The following is a 7,321-nucleotide window of genomic DNA, read 5'->3' as shown; positions in this document are numbered from 1 at the left end:
GTGGGCAGAGAGAGGGAGAAGATCCACATTGATAGCAGACAGCCTGATGCGGAGCTCGAACCCACAAACTGTGAGATCATGACCTGAGCTGAAGTCAGATGCTCAACTGACTTAGCCACCCAGGTGTCCCCAAAGGAGTTCCTAATATTAAACTATCCTTGCCTTTCTGGAATAAGTCTTGCTTGGTTATGATTTCAAGTTATTATTAGGAGCGCCTGACTGGTTCAGTCGGTGGAGTATGCAACTCTTGATCTGGCGGTCATGAGTTCAAACCCCATATTGGGTGTAGAGATTACTTAAAAAATTTTTAAATATTTAAAATTACTGGGGCGCCTGGGTGGCTCAGTCGGTTAAGCGGCCGACTTCGGCTCAGGTCATGATCTCACGGTCCGTGAGTTCGAGCCCCGCGTCAGGCTCTGTGCTGACAGCTCAGAGCCTGGAGCCTGTTTCATATTCTGTGTCTCCCTCTCTCTGACCCTCACCCGTTCATGTTCTGTCTCTCTCTGTCTCAAAAATAAATAAACGTTAAAAAAATTTAAATATTTAAAATTATTAATATGCTGTTGGATTGTACTTGCTTATACTTACTAGCATTCTTGCACCAGTATTCATAACTAAGCTCAGTCTGTGGTTTTCTTGTATTGGTCATGTCAAGGCTGACGCCTGAGATGACCTCCAAGTGGAGGTGTGGAGGTGGCCATAGGACTGGGACCTGTGCATCTGGAGCTCATGAGAAGGGGCCAGACTGGGGAGATAGATTGGTGAGTCTCTTGTATATAGGCAGTATCTTGTGCTAAAACATGGGTGAATCTTGAAAACATGCTAAGAAGCCAGATACAAAAAGCCCCATATTATATGATTCCATTTATAAAAAAAGTCCAGGGGTACCTGCGTGGCTCAAGCAGTTAAGCATCTGACTTCGGCTCAGGTCATGATCTCACAATTTGTGGGTTCGAGCCCCGTGTCCGGCTCTGTGCTGACAGCTTGGATTCTGGAGCCTGATCTGATTCTGTGTCTCCCTGTCTCTCTGCCCCTCCCCTGCTCATGCTCTGTCTCTCTCTCAAAAAACAAAAACAAAAACAAAAACAAAACAAAACATTAAAAATTATTTTAAAATGTCCAGAATACAACAATCTGGAGAGACAGAAAGCAGATTAGTGGTTGCAGGAGCTGAGGGGGTGGATAGGAATGGCTGCTAATGGGTAAGGGGTTTCTTTTTAGGTCAAGTGAATGTTCTAAGCTTAGATTGTGGTGACCCATTGCCCAACTCTGGGAATATACTAAAACCGTTGAATCGCACGTTTTAACCAGGTGGATTTTATGGCATGTCAATTATATGTGGATTAGAATGTGGGGAGAGGAAAAAAGAAACAGAATTGTCTGGAACTTAGAAGGAAAATTTGGTGACTGGTATGAGAAATGCTCTCCCAACCTGGGTCAGGGTTCGAAGTCCCAATGCGAGTCCAGTTCTCACTTTTCTGTCAAAATGGAGGAACGTTCACTGGGGACAAAAGTATTTGTGGGCAACAAGATCAGTTCTGGGATATCATTCATCCTTGCTGGAAATAGTTCTGACCCGGCAGCCAAAGGGAGGGGCCGTTTTAGAAGGAACGCTTCCCCAGGAGGAAAAGATTTACTGGCAGGACGCGACAGGAAAACGGGTGGGCCAGGTTCAACAGCCTAGACTAGACCAACATAAATAGGTGACCAGCCTGACCCTGGCCTGGAGGAGATGATGACCGGAGTTGGTTCTGGTAAGGCAGAAGCCTGCCAAAGGACTGGCTGAGGTCGGCGAGGGTGTCTGGAGGAGGCAGGACTAAGATATTAGTGTCGGGATTGATGAGGTGCCAAGGGAAAAGAAGGACATGGTCCTGCAAATCTGGCCCACGCCTCGGTAGGCCAGTTGGAAGTATCTGTTGGGACACCGGGGGAGAGTGTGAAACTGGCCCGGCGGGAGCAGGGGCTGGTCGCTCCCTGGAGGCACCTGAGCCGCGCGCATGCCCAGAGCACGCAGTGGGCGTGCCGGAAGTGTGAGGGCCGAGCAGAGGAGGGTCGGAGCTGTGAGCCGAGGGCGTTCCTGGGGCTGCGGGTGTTCCCTCGCTGGGAACTGGGTTTGATGAGGGTGTGGGACGCTATTTCAAGCAGTTGGAGGATTGCACTGCCAGAGTGATCCAGAAGCCACCGAGGTGGGGCTCCGGCCAACGGAGGCGGAGATGGATGCTGGGAGAAGGCGACAGGTGGGGCATCACCTGCGGGAGGTACTGAGTCAGGTGAAGGGGGCCCTGTGGGCAGGTGTTACAGGCGGAGGAGTGAAGGCTGGAAACTTGAGACCGAGACTGGAACCGAGTGAAGAGTCACCAGCTATATGGCCGGCCCTCGGTTTTCACTCTTTACATTCATTTGAGTGCTGGCCCGATTTTCAAGTGAATATTGAGGCCCCCAAGGGAAAATGACTTGTTTTGAATCCCAGAGTTGGGACGCTGGGTGGGAGACGGGATATGATTCCAAAGCCAAATCGGGCCCTCCTCTATTGGAGTTTAAGGGGCAGGTGAATGGTGTAGAACAGAGCTGGGCAAATATTACCTGTACAGGATCATATAGTAAATACTGTATTGTCTGCCTTGTGGGCCAAGAGGCATGCTATTATGTGGGTGAGTACATGGTAAGAAGAGATGAAACAGGGATGTCTGGCTGGCTCAGTCTGTAGAACGTGAGACTCTTGATCTGGGACGGTGAGTTCGAGCCCCACCTTGGGCACAGAGATTACTTAAAAAAGGAAAAAAAAAACAAAAACAAAAACAAAAAAATCAGATGAAATGTAGCTCCACTTTTTATTGACAATTAAAAACTTTACTTACAGACACTAACTTTGAAATTCATAGATTTTATGTGTCATGAAATAGTATTCTTTTGATTTTTTTTTCAATCATTTAAAAATGTAAAAGCCATTTTCTGTTCAAGTGTCATACAAAACTAGGCCGCAGGACAGATTTGGGGGGTGGGCCATAGTTTGCCAGCCCTTGTCTAGATCTGTGCTGTTCCCACTGAGCACCTGGAAAGTATCTAGTCTGGGAACTTAACAGAAGACCATGGGGGAAGGGTAGGGGGAAAAAAGTTACAGAGAGGGAGGCAAACCATAAGATGCTTTTAAATACAGAGAACAAAATGAGCATAGATGGGGGGTAGGGGAGAGGGGAAAGTGGGTGATGGGCATTGAGGAGGGCACTTGTTGGGATGAGCACTGGGTGTTGTATGTAAGCGATGAACCACGGGAATCTACCCCAAAAACCAAGAGCACACTTTACACACTGCATGTTAGCCAATTTGACAATAAATTATATTAAAAAAAAAAAAAAAAGAAAGTATCTAGTCTGAATTGAGGAGATGTGCTAAAATACACTCTGGATTTCAAAGATGTCCAAGGGGAAAAAAAGAAAAGAAAAACATCTCAGTAATATTTTTTTTAAGTTTATTTATTTATTTTGAGAGAGAGAGAGCAGGAGGGGCAGAAAGATAGGGAGAGACAGAATCCCAAGCAGGCTTTGCACTGTTAGCACAGAGCCTGACTTGGAGCTCCAGCTCACAAACTCTGAAATCATGACCTGAGCTGAAATCAAGAATCGGATGCTCAACTGACTGAGCCACCCAGGCACCCCTCAATAATTTTTTAACGTTGATTACATGTTGAAATGATAATGTTTTGAATAGATTGGTGGTCTAAATAAAGTATATTCAAATTAATTTAATGTATTTCTTTTGCCTTTTTTTCTAATTCTCTCATAGTCTTTTTTTAATTTAAATTTTAATTAATTAGTTAATTTTTTAAAGTTTATTTATTCACTTTGAGAGAGAGAGAAGGAGGAAGGAGAGAGAGGGAGAGAGAATCCCAAGCAGGCTCCACACTGTCAGTGCAGAGCCCCACACTGGGCTCAATCCCATGAACCGGAAGACCATGACCCAAGCCAAAACAAAGAGCCAGATGCCCAACCAACAGAGCCACCCAGGCATCCTGAATTATCTACTTTTTTATTATTTAAAACAAATTTTAATGTTTATTTTCTAGAGAGAGAGACACACACACAAAGTGTGAGCGGGGGAGGGGCAGAGAGAGAGGGCAACACAGAATCTGAAACAGGCTCCAGGCTCTGAGCTGTCAGTACAGAGCCCCACACGGGGCTGGAACCCACAAACCACGAGATCATGACTTGAGCCGAAGTTGGACACTCAACCAACTGAGCCACCCAGGTGCCCCTCATAGTCTTTTAATGTGGCTGTTGGAAAATGTTCAGTTATACATGTGTTTGCATTTATGGGGACGTGGATGGCCCCTCCATTCGTGTTGAGGGAGGTGGGAGGAGGTGTGGCCTGGCTTTCAGGAGAGTTGGGCTGTGTGGGGACAGCGGATTTCATTAAGGAGAGGTGGAAGGGCAGGGTGAAAGGGGTATATCAAACCAAGGAGGCTTCTGCAGGACTTGGTTTGAGGTGAGGGGGTTTCAGGGAGTAGCAGGCTTGAGCTCTTTGAGGGGGCAGCCATGAGAGTGTGTGGGGCAAGGCAGGTGGCAAGAAGGAAAAGGCCACCAAACACCACATGAGTGACTGTGGGACGAGGAGTCTGCTGAGGTGCAACCATCCCTCTACCCCTCTGCACGCTAGGAGCATGTCTTCGGTTTGGAGCCTGGAGCACTGCCCCCACTTGGAGAGGTGGCTTGGCCAGTTCACTGGCCAAATGTGGAACTGGAAGTCACGATGTAGCATTCACACCAAGAACACTGGAGATTATTCCTCCCTCCTCGGCTGCCGACTGCCCCTGCCCGGCTGGTGAAGACCTGCCTGCTCCAGCCTTGTGGTGGGAACAGATGTTGCTGCCAGGGCTGTGGCTCCCTGTGCCACTGTCCACGCCCAGGAGCAGGGGCTTTGCCTTGCCCTCTGCTGTGGAGGGAAAAGGGAGGTGCCAAGAAGTGGGTCCCCGCCTGTGGCTTCCTGTTTCTGGGTGAAGGAGAGGGGTGGAGCTTCTGTGTCCTTGTCTGCGCTCACTGGGCGTAGGAGGACGGAAACCTCAGTGTGCCCTTGTCTCTTGTCTCCAGCTGCCTGGGCCTCGGAGCAGCGCCGGGTCCTGAGTGGACACTGTCCACAGAGAGGCCTGGGTCCCAGGCCTGGTGCCACCGGACATGTCACCCCCTCCCACACTCTACTCCAAGACCGAATGTTTGTGTGTGTCCCCCCCCCCCCACCCCAGTTCATATGTTGAAATCCTAACCCCCAACGTGATGGTATTTGGAAGCAGGGCCCACCAGGGCAGATGAGGATACGGAGAAGACAGCCATCTGTGAGCCAGGACACTGAATCTGCCAGCGCCTTGATCTTGGACTTCCCAGCCTCCAGAACTGGGAGGAATAAATTTCTGTCATTTACAAGCAGCCCAGTCTATGGGTTTTTTTTTTTTTGTTGTTGTTGTTGTTGTAGCAGCTCAAATGGACTGAGATACTTTTCTTCACTGCCCTTTTAGTTTTCTTCTCTCTCAATGAGATGCTTGGACTGGACCTGTGAAATGGATCATCTCTTGATTCTTTGCTAGCCATTGTGATGCAATTGGCTTGTGCAGTTAGCTGCAGGTGTCTCCAGGAAGCCAGGGGGCTGCCACCTGTGGTGGGGTGCTTTCTCCTTATTTGCCCATCGCCTTCCCTGCCAGGCCCGGCTTTCAAAGCCCACCCCCGGGGAAGTTCTGGTCCACCCTTCCAGCCTTGCTGCCCACCGCCCTGTGCCTGGAGTCAGGGTTGTGACTACACACGGACACAAAGTTCTGCCCACTCACCCTCCTTGATGTCTCTCATCGCCCCTCCTTTCATGGGCTCGTGCCATCACCACCATCACTGACTTCCTGTTTCCTGTGGATAAACGGATCCCTTTGTCGCTGCACGTAAAGTCCCTGCCAGACGGCACGGTCTCAACTCCCTTCTGTCATGTGGGGCTACCCGCAGTCTTTGAACACTCTGCACCCTCTCAAGCACTGAGCCTTTGCTCAGTGGGTCTCTGTGCCTTCGTCTCCCACCATCTCTGCCTGGAGAACCTCATTCAGTGTTCAGTGTCTCCCCCTCTGGGAAGCCTGGTCCTTCCCACCCACCTCTCTGACTTACAGGAGGGATGTGTCCCTCCCACACGTCCTGCCCTCCTTTGCCTCTCCAGTGTAGCATTCGCCTCTCCACGTGGCAGGGAGACTCCTATCCCGAAGCAGGAGAGGGCTGGGGGTGCCTTCTAATGGTGGAGGCCGGCTTGTTCCCCAGGATAGGTGCTTGCTGATGTCTCCCAAAAAGCTGATTGACTGAAAAAAAAGCTTTCCTCTCCTGTCTCCTTTCATTGTCATTAACACGCAGTTGTTGAAGAGCCTGTCCTGCAGGATGGGCGCCCCGGTGTGTCCTTGCCTGCCTTATGCTCGGGTAGCTAAGCTCATTTCTCAGTGTCCCCTGTGGCACAGCAGGTCGGCGTGACAGTTCTAGCTGGTGCAGGGTGAGCAGAAGCGATGCGTGCTACTTCCAGGCCTGGACCATTAACACAGGTGCTGTCCTTCCCCCTTGCTTCCTTCTGCAGGCTGCACGTGCATGATAAGGCGTGAGGGGATGGTGGCAGCCTAAGATGAAGGGGCCTGTGTCCTTAAATGCCACGTGGAGGAGAGCCACTTCTCTGACCTGAAAGCCAGCCCAGGACTGTTCATCTATGAGAAACAACCTCCCAGAGGCTCCTGGGTGGCTCAGTTGGTTATGCGTCTGACTTTGGCTCAGGTCATGATCTCACGGTTCGTGAGTTCAAGCTCTCTGCTGACAGCTCAGAGCCAGAAGCCTGCTTCTGATTCTGTGTCTCCCTCCCTCTCTCTCTGCCCGCACTCTGTCTCTCTCTCAAAAATAAACATTAAAAAAAATTTTTTTAAAGAAAAAAGAAACAATCTTCCATGCTGTTTAGATCTGTTGGGTAGTGTGGTGTCGTTCATGCTGACTGCCTCTCCTGTAGTGCCAACCTGAGAACTGTTGACAGAGTAGTAGAGGCATGTTGGGGCCTAGATGGCAGATGGGACAGGAGGAGGTGAGGGAAAGAGGGGCATCAGGGCTGACCCACCCATGTTCCCAGCCTGCACAGGTAGCTAGATGGGAGAGGCTTTCTCTGTAGCCAAGAACAGAGCAAAGGGATATGGGCTCAGGGAAATGTCGTATGTTCAGTTTCGGACATGCTGAGATTTGAGGCGCCTTGGTGATAGTTCAGTAGGGACGTTGAGGGATACTTATGCTTGAGGGTTTGGAGTTCAGGAAACAGGTCTGTGCTGAGCATCGTG

At 49.8% G+C, this 7,321-nt stretch overlaps 1 long non-coding RNA gene across 1 annotated transcript; it reads left to right on the top strand.

The window, feature by feature from the left end:
- Nucleotides 1-1,768: 1,768 nt before the first annotated feature.
- LOC125161699 (uncharacterized) lies at nt 1,769-5,417 on the top strand. Its single transcript, XR_007150733.1, has 2 exons — nt 1,769-2,237; nt 4,654-5,417. It is a non-coding gene; the product is annotated as an uncharacterized LOC125161699 (long non-coding RNA).
- The last annotated feature ends 1,904 nt before the right edge of the window (nt 5,418-7,321 follow it).

This window comes from Prionailurus viverrinus, chromosome A1 (assembly GCF_022837055.1).
Source record: "Prionailurus viverrinus isolate Anna chromosome A1, UM_Priviv_1.0, whole genome shotgun sequence".
NCBI classification, from domain to species: Eukaryota; Metazoa; Chordata; class Mammalia; order Carnivora; family Felidae; genus Prionailurus; species Prionailurus viverrinus.
Note: the sequence above shows the minus strand (reverse complement) of the source record. Positions and strands in the feature narration are given on the sequence as shown.